The sequence below is a fragment of the Ceratotherium simum genome, chromosome 1 (genome assembly GCF_057802395.1).
Source record: "Ceratotherium simum simum isolate JZ-2026a chromosome 1, ASM5780239v1, whole genome shotgun sequence".
Classification (NCBI taxonomy): domain Eukaryota; kingdom Metazoa; phylum Chordata; class Mammalia; order Perissodactyla; family Rhinocerotidae; genus Ceratotherium; species Ceratotherium simum.
The window spans coordinates 90,288,327-90,305,974 of NC_141900.1; positions in this window are offsets into that span (position 1 = coordinate 90,288,327).

Below are 17,648 nucleotides of genomic sequence, written 5' to 3' on the forward strand. Positions count from 1 at the left end.
GACAGCAATTACTTGCCTCATGACATTGCCTAATCAGATTGCCTAATCAGATTGACATAAGAATGTACATACAGATTCCAAACATTTTCAATAGCCAGGGAGGGGTTGATTTAGGTTGAAACAGATACCTGAAGCATCCAGTAATTCTGGCAGAAACTATCTCATATTTCTGTAGTAACTTTACAAATCTTTTGCCTTCCTGATCTGTAACTATCTGCACTTTATGCTATACATCTGTTGAGTGATTAAGAACCATAATCAAATCATTAATTAAATCTATATCTTCAGACCAATTCCCCTCCATAGACATAACATCCTGCAGGGGCTTTGATTCAATCTCTCAATAAGTGTGATCATCGACATCAGTATTATCATAAGGTTTACTAGTTTCAACAACGTTAATTTCATCTATGCTTCCTAAATTATAGCAAGTAGTACTCTGGATGTGGGTTACAATAGAAATCAGACATAAATACAATGTCATTATTTTTTCCCTCTCAACTAGAACTACTTTTGCATATACTGTATGCATTACTTCCCTATGGCTGCTGTGATAAATTTCCACAAACTTAGTGGCTTAACAAAATGCAAATTTGTTATCTCACAGTTCTACACGTCAGAAGGCTGACATGGTTCTCTCTGGTCCAAGATCAAGGTCTTGGCAGGGCTGCTTTCTTTTCTGGAAGCTCTAGGGGAGATTCTGTTTTCTTGCCTTTTCTAGCTTCTAGAGGCTGCCCACATTCCTTGGCTCATGGTCTCCTTCCTCCATTTTCAAAGCCAGCAATGTTAGACTGAGGCCTTCTCATGTTGCCATCTCTCTGATTCTCTCTTCTCTCTTCTCATCTCTCTTCCTCCCTCTTCCACTTATTAGGACCCATGTGAAGTCATTGGGCCCATGTGAATAATCCAGGATAATCTCCCCATCTCAAGGTCAGCAGATTAGAAACTTAATTCCATCTGCAACCTTAATTCTCCTTGGAATCTAACATATACACAGGTTCCCAGGATTAGAGTGTAAATATCTTTTGGGTCATTATTTTGCCTACCATCCCCTATATGTTACTTCTAATAAGAGTATAAACTTGAGGCCACATCTATGTTATTCTAGGGTTCAGAATGCCTGAGTAAAAAGAAAAAAAGTGTGGGCACACAGTGAAATTCCTTTCCTCTGGGGTATATAGCTTAAATAAATATTGCTTCCCAATGAGAGAGAACCCACAACAAGGTCCACAGAAGTACTCTAGTCCTTTTTAAAATTTGTCTAATTACCATGAGTCCAATTACCTGTTTAAAGTTTGTACAAAAACTGGCACTATGGAAAAAGAATGATTAGCACTCAGTCATGGTGCTAAAACTGTGAGAGTGTCTTAATAGGTTGCATTCCCCAGTTAAACATTTCCGTCAACTGGGTGGCCTTGAAGATTGGCGTAAATATAGAACGTGGGCTTCCGCTGTAGCATACCTGGCCATTGTGCCTGGGACACTTCAGACTCCATTTGCAAACTGCAGCCCACAGGCCAAATTTGGCCTGCCACCTGCTTTGTAAATAAAACTTTATTGGAACACTAATTCATATACATATTGTTTATAGCCACTTTCATGCCACAGCAGTAGAATATTTGTGGACAAAACCACACGGCCCACAAAGAATGAAGCAGCCCTTCATGTTCTTCTTCTCACAGGAAAGAGGGCAAAGCTAATTTGCCCTTTTGATAAAATTTGGCTTTTTACAGAAAATGTTTTCTGCCCCCTGGTTTAGTTCATCCACTGTGTGGTGGGGCCACAAGCGTCCTTTATAATGTTTTTTATATCTTATTTGTACATTATGTTTATTCTTTTGCAGGTATGAAATATAGCATACATTTTTAAATTAATATGAAATATCAAAGAATACGTTCTATTTCCATATAATGCAAAATTCTAAGTATATAGTAAGAGCACTCGGGACTATTAGAACATAGTTTTTGAGAAATAAGTTTTCTTAGTGTTGTTTGTCATAGTGTGCTCTGCAGTTCACTTATCTCCAGGATGATCTACTAACAAAAGCAGGTAGGAGTGGGAGGACGGTGTTCTAAGAACAAAAAATTTAGGGAGGGTGACATCAGCAACATGGTAGAGTGAGCTGTTCCCTTTATCTCTTCCTCTTTGAGCTACAACTAAATGAACATTCATTGATCAACAAAGGATGCCCACACTGCACAACAGGACACCTGAGAGACCCGTGCAGCTACACGTCTGAAAGTGGATGGACGATACCCCCGGGAAGGTGGTGGATGGTGAGAATTCTCCGGCCCCCAGCAGCCCTTTGCACACATGTGCCTGCTCTCCCGGCCGGAGCACCCGTAGTACCCCTGCAGCCCCGAGGTTGGAAGTGTGCCTCAGTGCGACTGTGGGAACAGGTGATGGCCGCCCTGAGCCCCCACGTGATCGCTTTCCCATCCAAGGGGAGAGCCCACAATGCCACCACAGTCCCAGGGAGTGGCCCAGGCTTGACCATGTGAGGAGGCCCTGCCTACCAAGCGCAACGGCTGGTGCGACCTAGGAAGAGGGGGCAGCAGAGCTGCTTGCCCAGCCAAATGATTTCCCGGCTGCTGCAAATGCCCATAATATGGCCCGTATCAACATGCCCATAATCAAAATGATACACCACATTAATAGAATGAAGAGTAAAAATCACATGATCATCTCAATCGATGCAGAGAAAGCATTTGACAAGATACAGCATCCATTTATGATAAAAACTCTGAATAAAATGGGTATAGGAGGAAAGTACCTCAACATAATAAAGACCATAGATGACAAACCCACAGCTAATGTCATCCTCAATGGTGAAAAACTGAAAGCTGTCCCTCTAAGAACAGGAACCAGACAAGAATGCCCACTTTCACCACTCCTATTTAACATAGTATTAGAAGTCTTAGCCAGAGCAATCAGGCAAGAAAAAGTAATAAAAGGGATCCAAATTGGAAAGGAAGAAGTGAAACTGTCACTATTTGCAGATGACATGATTCTATATAAAAAACCCTAAAGAATCCACCAAAAAAACTTTTAGAAATAAATGTGTATGGTAAAGTTGCAGGGTACAAAATCAACATACAAAAATCAGTTGCATTTCTATACGCTAACAATGAAGTAGCAGAAAGAGAAATTAAGAATACAATCCCATTTACAATTGCCACAAAAAGAATAAAATTCCTAGGAATAAACTTAACCAAAGACGTGAAAGATCTGTACACTGAAAACTGTAAAACATTGCTGAACGAAATTAAAGAAGACACAAAGAAATGGAAAGATATTCCATGCACTTGGATTGGAAGAATTAACATAGTTAAGATGTCCATACCTCCTAGAGCAATCTATAGATTCAATGCAAACCCTATCAAAGTTCTAACAACATTTTTCACAGAAATAGAACAAAGAATCCTAAAATATATATGGAACAAGAAAAGACCCCAAATAGCCAAAGGAATCCTGAGAAAAAAGAACAAAACTGGAGGTATCACACTCCCTGATTTCAAAATATACCACAAAGCTATAGTAACCAAAATGGCATGGTACTGGAACAAAAATAGACACACAGATCAATGGAATAGAATGGAGAGTGCAGAAGTAAACCCAGACATTTCATTTCAGGATATGAACAGACATTTTTCCAAAGAAGATATACAGATGGCAAACAGGCACAAGAAAAGATGTTCAACATCACTAATCATTAGGGAAATGCAAATCAAAACTACAATGAGATATCACCTTACACCTGTTAGAATGGCTATAATCACCAAGACAAAAAACAACAAATGTTGGAGAGGACATGGAGAAAAGGGAACCCTCAGACACTACTGGTGGGAATGCAAACTGGTGCAGCCACTGTGGAAAACAGTGTGGAGATTTCTCAAAAAATTAAAAATAGGAATACCATACGACCCAGTTATCCCACTACGGAATATTTATCCAAAGAACTTGAAATCAACAATTCAAAGAGACTTATGCACACCTATGTTCATTGCAGCATTATTCACTATAGCGAAGACACGGAAGCAACCCAGTGTCCCTCGACCGATGATTGGATAAAGAAGATGTGGTATATATGTATACCATATATATATATATACATACACACACACACACACACACACACACACACTATGGGAAACTACTCAGCCATAAAAAAAGACAAAATTGTCCCATTTGCAACAACAGGGATGGACCTGGACGGTATTATGTTACGTGAAATAAGCCAGAAAGAGAAAGACAAACAGTGCATGATTTCACTAATATGTGGAAGATAAACCAACACATGGACAGATAGAACTGTTTGGTAGTTACCAGGGGCTAGGGGGGTGGGCGGTGGGCACAAGGGGTGGAGGGATGCACTTATATGGTGACCGGTAAACAATAATGTACAACAAAAGTTTCACAATAAAAAGAAAAGAAAGAAATTAAAATCTGTAAAAAAAATAAAAAATAAAATAGCCAAGACATGGAAGGAACCCAAGTGCCTGCTGACTGATGAATGGATAAGGAAGATTTGGTATATATATACAATGGAATACTACTCGGCCATAAAAAAAGACAAAATGGTCACATTCGCAACAACATGGATGGACCTTGAGAGTATTACGTTAAGTGAAATAAGCCAGACAGAGAAAGTAAAACACTGTATGATTTCACTCACATGTGCAAGATAAACAAATACATGGACAAAGAGAACATATTAGTGGCTTTCAGAAGGTAAAGGGGTTGGGAGCTGGGCATAAGGGGTTAAGGGGCACGTATATATGGTAACTGACAAATAATAATGTACAACTGAAATTTCACAATGTTATAAAATATTATGACCTCAACAAAAGAAAAATTTAGAAAAACCACACCAGATACCTCTCCTTCAAGATTCACAATGCACATAATTAGTGTACTAAAGGCTCTGATGAGTCCTATAGAAAAGAGACCTATTTAAATTTATTTAACACAGAATTTCCCAAACTTATTTGAATATATCCATTTTTTTTCACATAACAGCTATTCCATGGACCACACTGTTGGAAACCCTCTAACATGATCCGAGGGCAGTGGGGAGGAGGAGGAGAGGGCCAAAGGGAAGCCAAAGGCCATAGCAATGGTCTCAGGTGATTCTATATGGTTCTGAACTAAGTGGAGGCTGCGGAACAGGAAGGTGTGAATTGAGATGGGACACATTCTAAAGGAAGAGTCAATAATGCTAGAACTATATTTGGACATGAGGGAGGAGGCAGGGAGATAGAGCACAATCATCGTACATGTTTTCACTTCGGAGTGACTGGGGAAAACTGAAATAGGGAGATTGTAGTGATGAAGTCTGGGCCAGTTAATCAACTGGGTAGACTAAGTGCCTGTTGCCAGAGCTGATGAGGCTGCCTGCACGTGTTCATGCCCTTCAGAGAAAGGTTGAGAAGCAGCTGGACTACAACTGCAGTTGCTCAGTGTGCGTCTATTGCAGAAGGAAGTATCCTTCATTCTCTTCTTCTCACAGGAGAGAGGGCAAAACTAATTGCTCTTTTGATAAGTTCATCATGAAACCTGTCACCAAGCAGATACTGCTTTTGTTCATAATCACATTTTATTGACTGAATGTGCTTGTGTTTTAGGGCGTAACCGAGGTGAAGGTCGGTGTTTGTCCAAATGTGTAATGAGGGGTGTGTGTGCTGCTGTTTGTACTTTGGTTTTGAGCAGAATGTTGGAAGTGAGGGAAAGTTCTACAGCAGACTGTTGGACTCCAGTTTAGCCTTGATACGTCAAGTGAGTCAGGGACTCTGAGCAAGGTCAGGAAATGGGGTGGACAAAAAAATGGGCGGACAGGACAAAACCGTGAGAGAGAGAAAACCTGAGGCCCAGAAAGTGAGGACAGCTGGAGAAACCCATGGTGACGGCCCTTGGACATTCCCTTATCTGCTTTTCCTCTGGTCTAGGCCCCACTCCTGCCCTCAGGACAGTCTCGACTGTTATCTTACTGCTGGTCGTAGTCCAGTGGAGCAGTCCAATGTCTCTGAAATACTGCCTTTCCACCTATTTTCTTCTGATCTTAAGAAGATTTTCCCTGAACCATTTGATGAAGAATATCTGCTTTTGAGATTCTTAACAAAATAATATCTTAGTGAAATTCATACTTTCATTCAATTACGAATATCTAGACTGAAATGTAAATCACGTGGTCTAAATTGCAACTCCTTACCAGCTCAGGGTGCACATGAGACCCATTACCACAGACACCCCATGGCGCTAGCGCTGGGCTTCCTGGGCCTGCACACATGCCAGATAGGGGCTCCTTGGTCTCCTGCCCTGACCTCCCTTTCTGTCCAGGGTCAACTTGTTCTGTGAGGATGCTGTCCTGATGTCACAGCTCTTCTCTTCATGGTGCCCCAGCCCTTGAGGTGCCAAAGCCATACTGTGGTCTGTGGTGGGGGCTGGGCCTAGAGCTCTTCATCCCCCTCCCCAACCTGTGCCTGGAACTGTCACCTGCCAGGCAGGCATGCCACTTATTGACTTAATAAACATTTCCTAAACAAAAGCTAATTGATGAGGGTGGCAGATATGGTTCTTCACCTGTCCACCTGTCCCATCTTTCTCCAGGTGAGTGGAAAAGGGCAGGAAGTGAGAGACTGGAGGAGGAGGGCAAGGGGCAGTGGGAGTACACGCACATGTATGCTCGCCTTACAAGGCACAAGGTGGCCTTGTAAATTGTTCAAGTCATCATTAAGCAGTGTTTCCTCTGAAATCAAAACAGCAGCGTCAGATTTAATGGAAGTTTACTATGAAATTAGATCACCTGAAGGCTGACAGGAAGAGATGGGGGGGCAGGAGCAGGCAGGAATGCTTGGGCAATGAGAGCATGACTGTTAGGGAAAGCTCTAACACTGTAGTGCGACATTATTACAAGGCAGGAATTATTTGTAAAGGGGGGCAGGGGACTGAAGCCGTCGAAGGGGCAGTCTCTGTGGTAAGTGCTCTACTTACTTTATTTTACTTAAGATGAGACTTTCCTTAATTGAACTCAGACACTCATCAAGGGAAATGTTTGCTCATTACCAAACGTGTTGGGTGGAACCACATTTCCAGGACCTCTCTCCAGCAGATTTTGCTATTGCGAGATGACTCTTCAAGACCAACACCCCTTAACAATGAGGGGACAGAACGAAGTCTGATGGCAATGTCCTATTGCCCTGCCTGCTCCACTTCTCCCACCCAGGTCTTCTCCAGCAACCATACTATAGCTGTTGAGGCACCTCTGACCTCTGACTGTCTTGCCCCAGCTCCTGTGTTAACACTATCGGGGTGCCAGGGTTTTGATGGAATATACCAACAGCCACAGACCACTAGCATCTGGACATGGCATTATCTTGCTTCTCCTGGGCTGGAGTGTTTCCCTAATTCTTCTGCTTGCAGCCAGCCTGAGAGAGGGCTATTGCCAACTCCCTGCTTACTACAGCAGTGTCCTCTGAGGGCTTGGGAGCCTTGTCCTAGGTCCCTGTCACTCTTCCTGGCTTCAACTTCCAGCCACTACCATATTTTTCTTCCCTCCTAAGATATTAATACATAATGTAAGAATGGGATTCCATTTGATCATAAGGTAAACTTCTTTTAAAGTGGTGTTAGATTCTGTATTTTAATATTGTAAGATTTTTACACCAATATCCATTAGTGTATTTGCTCAGTTTTCTTTTTCTTTTTCCTTCCAGTTTGTTAAGATATAATTGACATACACACTGTATTAAGTTTATGATATACGCATAAAGACAGCATATGTACATATTGCGAAATGATTACCACCGTAATTTTAACATCCATCATCTCATATAGTTACAAAAAAAAATGTTTTTCCTTGTGATGAGAACTAGAGAGAGGATCTACTCCCTTAGCAACTTTCAAATATACCATACAACAGTGTTAACTATAGTCATCATGCTGCACATTACATCCCCAGGACTTATTTCTCTTATAAATGAGATTTTTGTACCTTTTGACCACATTTACCCATTTCCCCCAACCCCTAACCCCCACCTCTGGCAACCACAAATCTGATGTCTTTTTCTGTGAGTTTGGTTTTTTTCGATTCCACATTTAAGTGAGATCATACCTTATTTATCTTTCTCTGTCTGACATTTCACTTAGCACAGTGCCTTCCTGGACCACCCATGTTGTCTCTGAGCTTCTAGTTTTCTTGGTGAACTCTGTGAAGTTTTTGTAACCATGTCATAATGAATTCTTAAGAGAGACTGTGAAGCGTTTCTTCTGTCTGGTTCTGGAAGAGTTAAAACATAGAGGGATTGTTTGTTTGTTAAAGGTTTGAAGAGAGTTCACCTACCAACCCACTTGGACCTGTAACTTTTAGCGAGTGGGAGGGAAGGAGATACTGTTCTTTGACCAATTCTTCATCTTCTCTGTAGTTAATTATAGGTTCAGGTTTTTCTAATTCTTTTTTAGGACATTTTAACAACTTAAACATACCAATATTTCACAATTTAAAATTTTTTAGTATGGAATTAGGTAAAATCATGTCAAAAAATTAAAAATTTCCTCTGTATCTATAGAGTGTTTTTTTGTATTTTCATTCCTGGGTGTAAATATTTGTAATTTCCTTGTTCTATTTCTCATGAATCTAGCAGAAGGTGTTACTCTTTTGTTATTGTATCTCATTCCTGTTTGTCTCTTATAAACATGTCATGTAGATTTAGCTTTTTTACCCAATTTGATAGGCTTGGGCCATGCACTGAATTAATCATATTCATTCAATAAATATTTATTAAGCATAATCCTCAAGGGATACCAGAGGCTTGTACTAAAGATTAATTGTTTCACAAGCATTAGTGCAATTCTAGAAGAACTGTAAGCGCTCAGTAAGGGTTATTCTAGGTAATAATAACTTGTGAAGAAAACAGTGTCCTTTTCCATTTAAAGACAATTGTATCTTTTGACTTTTAGTAGGTAAACTCAACATATTCATATCTATTGTAATAAGGATAAATTTTATGAAACTTATGTTATCTAAATTTATTTTCTTTTTGTCATGCTTTCCTGACTTTTTCCAAATTGAAAATGTTTCCTTTAATCCTAATGGTTTCTCTCTCTATTGGTATGGATGTTCTACAATCCATTCACGGAATTAATATTTGCTTAAAGGCAAAGGAATCCACGTGCATCAGCAGTCTTGGATGATTTCCACCTGCCCTCTTTATTTTACTAAAATGAGACTGTGCCTGCTTGTGTAACTATCTGGCTGAAGGCACATCCGCATAAGTCCTGTTTGAATGGAAAGTTTGCCAAATACTGTGGGTCAAGTGAGATGTTGTGACTTTCTCTTGGACACTCCTTCCTTTACCTTTTATCACAAATTTCTCCTCCAGGAACTTTCCACTATCAGCCATGCTGGGTGGTAGCAGCTTCAAGCTGGGAAGAAATGGGAGCACTAGCTCCAGGGGGCAAGTAGTTTGCTCTGACATGAGGAAGATGACAAATAATAGATACTAAAGAAGCAGTAGGAAGACGGAGTTGTTGGCTATTTAAAAAAAAAAAATGCTTGACTCAAACTTTTAAGCAGTGTAACGGACTGTGTAGCCTTGAAGACCGAGAATTTCACCAACCACAATCATTCATTCATTCATTCATGAAGTATGTATTGAACACCTATGCACCAGGTACTCTATCAGGCAATGGGGTGATGGTGCTGATCAAGACAGACAAGATTTCTTCCTCATGGAGTTTACAGTCTTGTGATAGGAGAAAGAAATCAACAAGTAAATGAACATTAATTCTGATTGTCATAAGCTGATATGAGAAATAAACTGGAGAGTGAGGTAGAGAATACTCGGGGAGAGTGGGTAGGCATGCCACTTTACACAGACTGGTTGGGGAAGGAGGCATCAGCTCAGAGGAGACATTTGAGTGGAGACTTGAAGAGAGAAGTCAGCCCTGTGAAGAGCCAGTACAAGAAGATTTCAGGCAGAGGGAAAAGCAAATGCAAATGCCTTGGGACATGAAAGAACTTGGAATCTTTATGAAACAGCATGGCAGCCTGTAAGGTGGACGCATGATAAACAAAGGGAGAGTGGCACAGGACGAGGCAGGAGAGGCAGTAAAGGCACAGAGCACAAGGGCCTCAAAGCCTCTGTACTGAGCTCTGTATTTCACTGTTGGTGCAGTGGGAACTCATTGATGGATTGCTCTGCCACACGTCCAGCTGGGTGAGCAGTGTGGGATAGTTTGTTGAGAGCCCAAAGAAAAGACCCAGAGACAGTGAACGAGACACGTGTCTTTATTGGGAGTTACTTACAGGGAAAGTCCAGTGGCAGCCAACAGAACAGGAAATGTAGACCCGCAACCACCCCTGAGAGAAGCTTGCTTAAGTAGGCAGAGGAACAAAGGCTGCATGCTTGACAAGGGGCACTGTCCCTGTATGACCTGCATTTCAAGGACCAGAGCCCCCCTGGAGGGCATCCATGTTCCCTCAGACCACAAGGGTCTCTGTCCTAACTCTCCCATGAGAACACACCTGGGTTAGCCAAGCCCAGGACTGTTACCATCATGAGTGCTGGTGTGTAGCCCAGACAAGGACCCTCAAGGACACATGGCTTAAAGGGGCACCACTGGCTAGAGCCCCTACATGGATTTTTAAGCAGGGGGTAACATGATCCATTTAAGTGTTTAAAGGGTGTAATGTCAAAAATGGTTTATACCAGCGTTTTTCAAACTTTAGCATGCATCAGAACCACCTGGAGAGCTGTTAATACACAGATTGATGGGCTGTATCTCCAGTGTTTCTAAATCAGTAATGTCGACACAAGTAATCAATAATCATGCTATTGTAAAAGAACAGGAGAGAGAGTTTTATTTGAGCCAAACTGAGGACTATAGCCTGGGAAGTGCAGCCTTCACAAGGAAGAAAGCACTCAGAGAAGAGTGATTTTCAGCACAGTTATACACCCTTTCTCAACCAAAGGACTTACTTCAAGCATGACAGGGGTATGTTTCTTCAAGGGTTCAAGGAGATATTTTCCTACAGATTAGCACCTACACAGAGGGTCATCATGACCCCGTCATCACAGGAAGGGAGACTAATCTTCAAAGAGTGCTGGCTCATAAGAAGTGAGGCATCAATGCTTATCTTCAGAAGAGCACGTTCTTTACTTTAGGGTAATGATTAAAGCAGATGTACAATGTATGTTTGACAGGCCATAAGTCAGGCTTCTTTGGTTCAAATAAAATTTAGGCTGAATCAAGCTACAACTAGAATGGCTTCCCCATATATTTTAACATACAAAAATTTCTTATAACGGTAGGTCTGCGTGGAGGGTTGAAGATTTCCAATTCTAGCAACTTTCTAGTGCTACAGTCTGAACTGTGTCCCTTCCAAATTCACATGTTGAACTCTAACCACCAACGTGATGGTCTTAGGCCTTGAGGAGGTAATTAGGTTTAGGGTTAGGTCAGGAAGGTGGGGTCCACATGATGGAATTAGTGCCCTCTTCAGAAGAGACCCCAGAGATCTTGCCCTTTCTCACTTTCTGCCATGTAAGGACACAGTGAGAAGGCTGCCATCTACAAGCCTGGAAGTGAGCCCTTACCAGAACCCAACCCTCCTGGCACCTTGATCTTGGACTTCCAGCGTCCAGAACTGTGAGAAGCAAATTTCTGTTGTTTAATTCACTCAATCTGTGCTATTTTCTTATGGCAGCCTGACAGACTCAGATGCTAGGTGATGCTGATGCTGGGCTGGGGTCCATACTTTGAGATCCACTGCATTTAGAGAGGCAGGAGTAGGTCCACAGAGACCAGGTAGGAGCTACTTCAGGGATCTGGGTGAAAATGGATACGGTGACACAGTGTCAATGGCAAAGAGATTGAGAGGCAATCAGTCAGCTGATCTGTAAAGCATTTATAGTCATATCAACAAGAAACGTTGATGTAGGTCCTAACTATATTTTACTCTAAAGTTTGCAAAGAAATTCTCTCAACCTTGTTTAAATATTATTTTATTTTTCTTTTAAATATTTAAAAGTCACAAATTAGGAGGTTCAGATAAAGTGGCAAAACTGAGAACTGAATCTTTGCTCTGACTTAGGTAATCTATGGGCACATTACCCAAACTCACAATTCTCATGTCAGCATCATGGCAGCAAGGACGTCCCTCCTTTTTGTCCCCTTTCTTAAACAACTAATTAGGCATCTGTCCCTGAACAGAACTGCCTCTGTGGGAGTTGTGGGATGCAGCACCATACACCAAAGGACCCAGGAGGAGTCTCACCCACCTGTGCATCTGGAAATAGGCAGACAGACCTTGATACAGGCTTCAGGACCACCTCTTAAAGCCAGGGAGAACCTGGAGAGTGCTGAGTGAGGCAAATACCCATAGATAAAAAAGAATTTGTAGAAGTCTAGCTTTCTCCAGGGGAGATTTTGGCACACCACTGGAGGAAACTAAATGAGTTTGCACACGGTGGAGAGGGTATCAGGACTTTTGTCCCCTCTGGCTCGCCTCCAAAATATGCAGTGTGGTGCTAATCTATCCAAGGTGACCTCCTGCTCAGAGGAAAAGGAGAGCAGTGAGTGAGTATCTTGCTACCCCAGCTATGTGGGGTGACGCTGGAGAAAATCTTGTCTCTCCAGCCGCACGCACAGTCTGATATAGGACTTCCATGACTGGAAGGAGGGAGATCAGGAAAGAGGCAGGTAAGAATATCAAAGGGCTGACTGTGCTCAGGACTCCAGCAGGAAGCCCACCCACAAGCCGCTGGGAGAACCTCTCCTGAGGATCTCCCCATGGCCTGCAGGCACCCCTAGTACCCCAAGTAAACACACCTACCCCCATTCTACAGCCAACTCCTTGTGCACACTCCCAAGTGCGGTGGCAAGAGCGAGTGCAGTAAAAGGAGCGCTATCAGCAAAGCAGACCAGGTCTGTGGGCAAGGGAGAGACCACAAGCTTGAGCTGTAGAGCCACCTTCTGAAAAACGAAAGAGACCTTCCCAGCAGCCAGCCAGGTGAGTTGTAAGCAGCAGAGAAGACATAAGAGCTTAAGAATTCTGCCACAACAGGGAGCAAGAAGTGTGGAGCCCGTGGATCCATGCACAGTCGGAGAGAAAACCCCAGATATAGCAGGACCAATGAAAAGTACACCCTATCGGAAGGCAGCTAGTAAAGATTTGAGGAGGTGCATACTACTCAGCTGTGAAAGCAGCAATGCAAACGACAAAGAACATGAAGAATCAAAGAAACGTCATCAGCAAAAGGTAATAATAATTCTCCAATAACTGACCTCAAAAGCACAGAATCTTGTGATCTAGCTGATGAGAAATTAAAAATAGCTGCTTTGAGGAAACTTAATGAGCTACAAGAAAACATAGAAAGGCAGTTTAACGACATCAGGAAAAAAAACACATGAACAAATGAGAAATTTAAGAGATAAATCATAAAAAAGAAGTAAACAGAAATTTCAGAGCTGAGGAATTCAATGAATAAAATGAAAAATGTGATGCAATAGACAGCATCTGCACCAGAATAGACCAAATGGAAGGAAGAATAAGTTATCTAGAGGACAGGAACTTTGAAATACCCAATCAGAGGAGAACAAAGAAAAAAGAAGGAAAAAGAGTGAAGAAAGTTTCTGTGATTTATGAATCTCCATGAATCATACGAACATTAGAATAATCAGGTTTCCAGAAGGAGAAGAGAGGAAGAAGGGGGTAGAAAGTTTATTTAAAGAAAAAATGGCTGAGAACTTCTCAAACCTGACAAGAGACTTGGACAATCAAATTCATGAAGCTAATAGATCACCCCTTTATCTCAGGGCAAACTGACCTTCTCCAAGACACATTATGATGAAGCTTATCAAAAATCAAAGATAAGGAGACAATGGCTATCATCAAGAAGACAAGAGGCAACAAGTTTGGTGTGCATGTGGAGAAAAGGCAACTCTTGTGCACTGTTGGTGGGACTATAAATTGGTTCAGCCACTATGGGAAATAGTATGGAGGTTCCTCACAAATTAAAAATAGAACTGTAATATTACCCAGCAATCCCACTTCTGGGTATACCCAAAGAAAATGGAAATGGGATATCAAAAAGATATCTGCACTCCCATGTGTATTGCGGCATTATTCACAATAGGCAAGAGATGAAAATAACCAAAGTGTCTGTCAACAGATGAATGGATAAAGAAGATGTGGTATATATATATATACATGGAATGTTATTCAGCCTGAGAAAAAAGAAAATTCTGCCATTTGCAACAACATGGATGGACCCTGAAGGCATCATGCTAGGTGAAAGAAGTCAGAGAAAGACAATACTGCATGGCATCACTTATATATGGAATCCAAAAAAAAACTCAAATTCATAGAACTAGAGAGTGGAATGGTCACTGCCATGGCTGAGGGAGGGGGAAATAGAGAGAAATTATTAAAAGAGTACAAACTTGCAGTTACAAGAAGAATAAGTTCTGAGGATCTAATGTATAACATGGTGACCATAGTTGATAACACTGTATTGTGTAATTGAAATTTGCTAAGAGAATAGAACTTAAATGTTCTCACATACAGAGACACAAAAAAGGTAAATATGTGAAATAATGGATGCGTTTATTAACTCGATGTGGTGAATCCTTTCACAATGTATACATATATCAAATCATCATGTTGTACACTTTAAATATCTTATAATTGTGTTTGTCAATTATACCTCAATAAAGTTGAATAAATAAATAAATAACCTCTATTGAGAAAAAAATAGCTAAGCCTAAGGCAGGGCCTGTGCATGTGAGGGCAGCTGAAACTTAAGATTTTTTAGCTTCGTGGTAAATCTACCTCCATGAAATGTCTTTGTGGCTCTGGACCATCCGGTTTCTATATACCTCTCTGCTTTACCTCTTAGCTCTGCTCTTGGAGCGTCCACACGCTGGCTCGCTCCAATGTATTTCAGTCTCTCCCACCACAGGACCTTGGCTCATACTGTTTCTCTGCCCAGAAAGCTTTCTGCACCCCACCATTCCGGGAATTGTTCTTTTCTTCCTCGTTTCTACAAGATACATTAGCTGCTGCTTCTGCTCCCTCTTGGATAAACTGATGCACGAATGGTGGAAGGGGTGAAGGATGATCACTGCCCCTATCTCATTCTTCTTCTATAAAATAATTTTCCTCAATTTGTATTTATTTTAAACAAAGTAAAACTTATTACCATATATATTCCTCAGACTAAATAAAAGAGAAATTCCATTTCTAAAAAGTATGAAACCATGAAGCTTGAAAGTACCTGATCAAAGCTCTTACTAAGCCTTCTGAGGTTGGCTAAAAATAGCCACAAATTCTTTGCAACAACTCTCATCAAGAAGTGAAGTGTATTTTCCCACTCCTCGAATCTGTGTTGGCCTTGTGACTTGCTTTGACTAACAGAATGTGGTAGAAGTAACACTGTGACTATTCTAAGAATAGGCCTTAAAATGCTGCTGTCTTGTGAACAAGTCAAGTTAGCCTCTAGAGGATGAGAAACATGTGGAGAGAGATCTCAGCCATCCTAGCCCACCCAAATGAAGAATAAGCCAAACTGACACCAGGTGAGCAGAGACAAGCTTACAAACTGATTCCAGCTCAAACTGCCAACCCACAAAATCATCAGCAAATAAATGATTGTCATTATAATGAGCTCATTTGTTACACAGGAAAAGCTAAACAATATACCTTCCTAATCCCAGTTATCCAATAAAGATCTTCTCACTGACTCATAGTTTAAGTGGTTCTAGAAGAAATATTATCAGGGGTAATACACCTTTCTCTATTCTGTAAGTCACAGAGAATTTACTAATTCAATAATACTTGCAATGGCATGTCATCCAATGTGTGCTAGGACAATAAGATGCCACATGTATATTCACAAGACTTTGTACTATAATGTAGCAGCCACCCATTTATGAAACATGTGTATGTTATCTAATATTGAAATAGATAAGTTAACAATTATTAATGGAGTATGTTAAGCTTTACAGCTCAAATGTACAAAATATCATGCCAATTGACCCCGATGAACTATGTCATAATCCACAGCCTGGAGGTTAATAATATTCACCTCAAGATTCAATCAAAGCCAACTCAAAACAAGGGAGAACACATAAAAGACAGAAAAACTGACTACCTGTAGGCCAAAATTAATGCCATGCCATGCCACACATCTGTGTCATGTCCCCTGGATTGCTGACTATATGACTAGTCATGGCTGACGTGAACCAGGTCAGGTTTTGGCCATCTCTAAACTGAACCTGGAATTGCAACCTTCCAAATGGAGATGTTGCTGCTCGCCTCTCCTCTTCTGGACCCCATTTCACAGTGGAAACAATCACAAAGCAAGACTATTTTCCTTTCCGTCTGTCTGTCTCTTTCTTTCCTTCTTCCTTCCTTTCTTCCTTTCTTCCTTCCTCCCTCCTTCCTCCCTTCCCTTCTTTTTTTCTTCTCTTCCTTCCTTCCCTCGCACCCACCCTTCCTCCTTCCTTTCTTCCTTTTTTTCCTTCCTTCCTTCCATCCTTCCCTCCTTCCTTTCTTTCTTCCTTCCTTTTTGTCTTTCTGTCTTTCTCCTCTAGCTAAGTATCTTTTACACAAAAGAACTCTAGCTTTCCAACTTTCAGCTGTGTTGAACTTGTTGCCTCACCATGAACAAACAGAAACTCCTCTTCTACTTGTGATCCGAAGCTCTAACTTGATTCCGGTCTATTAGCAGGATCTTGATGGAATAGAAATAGGCCTTTTAAAGCTTGCTTCACCCCTATTTTCATCAGCATAATAGTATTCGCTGGAGAGCAATAGAAATGCAATATTGTTAGAAGCCGCATGGACTTGTTGGCAGGATGGAGGAGAAAAGGAACATCGGGTGGATGGGAAGGCCTTCCCATTGTGGGAGCAAGCACACACTTTTCAGAGAGAAGTGCAGAGAAAATCACAGTGGGTTTTTAGATACCTTAGACAGGTGGGCTGGATGTGTAAAAAGCAAAGGCAAGGTTTCAGAGAGAAAAATGTTATAAGAACAAAAGCATCTAAGCACATTGTTGCCATCTTATCCAGTAACTGTGCTCCTTGGTGTTTACCCACATGAGTTGAAAACTTACATCTACACAAAAACCTGAACGTGAATGTTCATAGCAGCTTTATTCATCATTGTTAAAACTTGAAAACAACCAAGATATCTTTCAATAGGTAAATGGATAAGCAACCTGGGGTACATCCATAAAATGGACACTGGTCAGTGAAAAAAGAAATGAGCTATCAAGCCATAGAAGACATGGGGGAAACTTAGATGTATATTGTTAACTGAAGGAAGACAATCTGAAAAGGCTACATACTATATGATTCCAACTATATGACATACTGGAAAAGGGAAAACTGTAGAGATAGTAAAGCAATTAGTGGTTGCCAGGGTTTGAAGGAAAAGGGGGTAGTCATGAATAAGCAGAGCACGGAGGATTTGGGGGGCAATGAAAATATTCTGTATGATATTTTAATGATGGATGTCTTATTATACATTTGTCAAAACCCATAGAATATACAACACAAAGAGTGAACCCTAGCGTAAACTATGGACTTTAGTTAGTAATCATGTATCAATATATTCTGTAAACCTAAAACTTCTCAAAAAAATGAA